The following is a 6000-nucleotide window of genomic DNA, read 5'->3' as shown; positions in this document are numbered from 1 at the left end:
CCGTCGTCCTCCAGTGTGCAAGTACCCACGATGAACTCTGAGCTTTCTATGAAGCGTACTCGACGCGCGGGGAGGAAAGAGTTCCTACGTCGTCTCGTCCGCTAATACGTGGGCAGTGCCTCCGTGTATCCGAAGATCTACACTGCGGTTCCTGTTACTGCAAGGGTAACCTTCGCCGCCATACGTCCCGTTCGAGTTAAGAAACGTCCTGTCTCGACACCCGCACCTTCCAGCCAGAGTTCGCCTGCCTGGAATCTCATTCCGATCGACGCTCCAGCGTTCCAACCGTACGCAGCTACAATCCCGGACACGGATCCACGGCGCATTGGATACCTGCAACGAGAATCAAACATTACTATCCAGTCGTCGAAAGGTAAGTATTAGATATAATACTTGGTTAAATCGAGTCCGACCGCCAACAAGCACGGGACCCGCGCAATTCGCGTAGTAACTTCGGGAAAGCTACTGATCGTGTCATCGTATCGAACGCAAACGCACCTCGGGACATGACACTTGCTACGGAATAGCGCTACTAGATGTCTACAGATCGAAGCAACTGTAATCTAATGCTTCATAAAATGCGATATCGCATCTCAATTCTATATCGCATGATAAGATGTAATATCAAAGCAACGAGGTATGTATATCTCGTCAATACTTCACACGAATGTAAATGCCACACTTCCATGCCACGGAGCCGCGTTCCTAGATGTCTACGTATCCGAGCACTAGAATTCTAATCCTCCATATACCGCGATATCGCATCTCATTTCTATGCCTCATGATAAGATGTAATATTCAAGGCAACGCGTTATGTATATCTCGTTAAAACTTCAAATTAGAGTAAATACCACACTTCCTTGCTACGGAATAGCGTTCCTAGATGTCAACGTGTCGAAGCAATAAGTTCTAATACTTCATAAATCGCGATATCGCATCTCAATTTTATGTCTCATGATAAGATGTAATATTCAATGAAACGGGTTAATTATCAACAGTTCAAAAGAATGTAAAGCCCACTCTTCCTTGCTACGTAATAGCGTCCCTAAATGTCTACATATCGAAGCAATAGGTTTCTAATGCTTCACAAGACGCGATATCGTATCTCATTTCTATGTTTTCTGATAAGATGTAATTCAATGCAACGCGTTAATTATATCTCGTCAACATTTCAAAAGATTGTAAAGCCCACTCTTCCTTGCTATGGAATAGCATCTCTAGATGTCTACAAATCGAAGTAATAGAGTTCTAACGCTTCATGAAACGCGATATGGCATTTCGTTTCTATGTCTCATGATAAGATGTACTATCAACGCTACGTGCTTTGTATATCTAACACATCAAACGGATGTAAATCCTACACTTCCATGTTACGGAATAGCGTTCCTTGATGTTTACGTATCGAAGAAGTATTGTTCTATTCCTTTATAGAACGCGATATCGCATCTCACTTCTATGTCCCATGATAAGATGTAACATTCAATGGAACTCTTTAAGTATATCACGTCTACACTTAAGAAGAATGTAAATGCCACACTTCCTTGCTACGGAATAGCTTTCCTAGATGTCTATGTATCGAAGCAATACAGCTCTAGTCCATCGTATAACGTGATATCGCATCTCATTTCAATTTTTCATGATATGATATAATTCAATGCAACACGTTATGTACATCCCGTCAACACTTGCCCAAGCTAGTCCGAGCCACATTCATAGAGGAAAATTGAATGATACTGAGGCTGGCAGTCTGCATCATCTACAAATTTGGCCAAACCGATCCATCCTAATTCAAAAAGGGTCAGAGTGAGCGAATGGCGTACACGAAGTGAGTTCGCCTCCCCGTGGTTCCCCGTGGGTACTCCGGCGGTTAAGATTCGTCCCCACCAACGGAGTAGCTAAAGGACGCACCCGCGGGAAAGGCGCCGCGGCACATCTGGATTCTTCAATCGCCCGTTTCAGTGAGGTGGGTGTAACTGGTTGGAAGATGGTAGATTCAGTCTAGGTATACCAGTCTGGGCCAGGAACCACGCCCGATCACCGTCCTGGTGCAGGGCAGATAATATCTTGTAAACACTTCAAAAGAATGTAAAGCACCACACATCTTTGCTACGGAATAGAGTATTAGATGTCTACATATCGAAACAATAGAGTTCTAATGCTTCACAAGACGCGATATCGTATCTCATTTCTATGTTTTCTGATAAGATGTAATTCAATGCAACGCGTTAATTATATCTCGTCAACATTTCAAAAGATTGTAAAGCCCACTCTTCCTTGCTATGGAATAGCATCTCTAGATGTCTACAAATCGAAGTAATAGAGTTCTAACGCTTCATGAAACGCGATATGGCATTTCGTTTCTATGTCTCATGATAAGATGTACTATCAACGCTACGTGCTTTGTATATCTAACACATCAAACGGATGTAAATCCTACACTTCCATGTTACGGAATAGCGTTCCTTGATGTTTACGTATCGAAGAAGTATTGTTCTATTCCTTTATAGAACGCGATATCGCATCTCACTTCTATGTCCCATGATAAGATGTAACATTCAATGGAACTCTTTAAGTATATCACGTCTACACTTAAGAAGAATGTAAATGCCACACTTCCTTGCTACGGAATAGCTTTCCTAGATGTCTATGTATCGAAGCAATACAGCTCTAGTCCATCGTATAACGTGATATCGCATCTCATTTCAATTTTTCATGATATGATATAATTCAATGCAACACGTTATGTACATCCCGTCAACACTTGCCCAAGCTAGTCCGAGCCACATTCATAGAGGAAAATTGAATGATACTGAGGCTGGCAGTCTGCATCATCTACAAATTTGGCCAAACCGATCCATCCTAATTCAAAAAGGGTCAGAGTGAGCGAATGGCGTACACGAAGTGAGTTCGCCTCCCCGTGGTTCCCCGTGGGTACTCCGGCGGTTAAGATTCGTCCCCACCAACGGAGTAGCTAAAGGACGCACCCGCGGGAAAGGCGCCGCGGCACATCTGGATTCTTCAATCGCCCGTTTCAGTGAGGTGGGTGTAACTGGTTGGAAGATGGTAGATTCAGTCTAGGTATACCAGTCTGGGCCAGGAACCACGCCCGATCACCGTCCTGGTGCAGGGCAGATAATATCTTGTAAACACTTCAAAAGAATGTAAAGCACCACACATCTTTGCTACGGAATAGAGTATTAGATGTCTACATATCGAAACAATAGAGTTCTAATGCCTCATGAAACACGATATCTCATATCATTTCTATGTCTCATGAGAAGATGTAACATCAATGCAACGCGTTATGTATATCTCGTCAGCACTTCAATCGAATGAAAGTGCCACACTTCCTTGCGACGGAATAGCGCTTCTCGATGTCTACATATGGAAGAAATAGAGTTCTAATGATTACTAAAACGCGATATGGCATCTCATTTCTATGACTCATGATAAGATGCAATATTCAATGCAGCACGTTATGTACATCTCGTCAACACTTCAAGAGAATGTAAATCCTACACATCCTTGCGGTCGATGAGCGTTTCCATACGTCTACGTATCGAAGCAATACAGTTCTAATTCTTTATAAAACCGGATATCGCAAATCATTTCGATGTTTCATGGCCAGATGCAACTCAATGCAACGCGTTATGTATTTATTATCGATAATTCTAAAGAATGTAAATGCAACGCCTCCTAGCTCCGGAACAGAGTTCCTAGGTGCCTATGTTTCGAAGCAATAGAATTCAAACCCTTTATGAAACGCGATATCGCACATCATTTCTATGTCTCACGATAGGATGTAATATTCAGTGCAACGCGTTATGTATGTCTCGTCTACACCTCTAGAGAATGTAAATGTCGCCTTCCTTGCTACGCAACAGGGTTACTAGATGTCTACGTATCGAAGCAATAGTGTTCTAACTCTTCATAAAACGCCATGTCGCATCTCATTTCTATGTCTCATCATAAGATGTAATATTCAATACAATGCGTTATGTGTACCTCGTCTGCACTTCAAAAGAATGTAAATGCGACTCTACCGTGCAACGGAATAGTGCTTCCAGGTGTCTACGAATCGAAGCAGTACAGTTCCAATTCTTCATAAAACGCGACTTCGTATCTTAAATCTATGGTTCACGTTATGATGTAATTCAATGCAACGCGTCATGTATTTTTCGTCATTACTTCAAGAGAATGTAAATCCCACACTTCCTAGCGACGGAATAGCGTTACTAGATGTCAAGTAATCGAAGCAATAGGGTTATAATGCTTGGTAAAATGCGATATCGCATCTAGATGTCCACGTATCGAAGCAATAGATATATTTACGAAATTACTTAAAACGTCTTAATCTCAAAAATAGCCTTTTCATCACAAACGTGTAATAAATAAAGTCTTCGAAGGCCCCACGTTTTATTTGTTCCATCGGTCGGAACGTGTTCTCCCCGTTGAGAGACCGTGACGATCAATCTAAATCGGTTTGATCTGAATATCGCCTCGACGTCGATGGTTCACGCTATCGTCTCGGATGTGGGCAGCTCCGCTAACTGCTTGACGTTGCGATTGTAGACCCCCTGGCTGGTCCGTACGGTGACCGTTCGGGTGATCTTGTCTGGACCTGGGTGCACCTCTTCGACTCGACCGCAGTGCCACTGCAAAGGCAGGACGTAGTCATCCCTTAAGACTACGAGGGATCTTTTCTTGATCTCGTGGTAGCCCTTGGTCCATTTTTTTCGCTCGTTCAGATGGTGGATATACTCCTTGTGCCACCTGGTTCAAAATTCCTGCTGGACGTTCTGGATGTGTTGCTAGTGTGACAATCAGTTACGAGGAGTATCACTGAAATCAGTCTCGGGCAAACTACGTGCCGATCAGGAAGTGGGTCGGAGTTAGGGACCATTGGGATCGGATGATAATGGAGTAAGCGGGCGGGAGTTTAGGATCGCTTCGATTTCGATCGCGAACGTATTGAACTATTCGAATGTAACCCGTATCTTCCCCGACGACTCGTTTGACGTGGTGTTTAAACGATTTCACAGCTGCCTCCCAAAGGCCGCCGAAATTGGGAGAAGGAGCTGGCATGAAATGCCATGATATTCCCTTGCCCGTGAGGATGTGTCTTACCTTATCGTCCGTTTGCAGTTTTTGGTACAGTGCGCTTAATTCGTTATTCACTCCAACGAAATTTTGTCCCGTTGTCGGAATAAATGTTCCGACAGATGCCCCTACGACCGATGAAGCGTTTCAATGCGGCGATGAACGCTTCGGTAGTCATGTCACCGACGATCTCAAGATAGACCGCTCTCGTTGCAAAGCACACAAACACTGCTACATATATTTTTACTCGCGCACAATTTCGGAAACGTTTTTCCTTGATATAAAAAGGAACGCAATAATCTGTTCCGCAATTATAAAAGGATCGGCATTCGGATTCGCGTGACGTAGGTAGAGTGCCCATTACGTATTTCACGGCCGGTGGTTTTACGCGGAAGCGCCAGATGTACTTCTTACCATCAATGGGCCAATACCTCTGCCTTAGTGTCGCCAGCGTGGTATTGATACCCGAATGATGTCCCTCTAAATGCGTGTGACGAATGATCAGATCGGTGATGTGATGCGATCTTGGAATCAGGATCGGATGTTTCTGTCCGCAGGGAATGTTTGCGTTTTGTAGTCGACCGCCTACCTGTAGAACTCCCGTTTCGTCTAAGAATGGCTGCAGCGAGAGCCGGTTACTGTTTGGATGCAGCTCTGTACCGTTCTTCAAATTTCGGATCTCTTTTTCGAACGCGAAGGCTTTCACGAGCCTCAAGATCCGATCATTAGCGTCGTGGACCTCTCGTACGGTTAGAGGTCCTGTGTTACAATGATTTTTGCGAAATCGGAGGCAATACGCGACGGTCCTCCTTAATTTCGCGATGTCTGAATAGCGGCCGAGAATTTCGTTGCTACGGATGGTTGTTGCCAAGCATGTATGGGGATGAATATCGGGTATTT

This window comes from Xylocopa sonorina, unplaced genomic scaffold, assembly GCF_050948175.1.
Source record: "Xylocopa sonorina isolate GNS202 unplaced genomic scaffold, iyXylSono1_principal scaffold0131, whole genome shotgun sequence".
NCBI classification, from domain to species: Eukaryota; Metazoa; Arthropoda; class Insecta; order Hymenoptera; family Apidae; genus Xylocopa; species Xylocopa sonorina.
The sequence above is the reverse complement of the archived record's forward strand: the minus strand, read 5'-3'. Positions refer to the sequence as shown.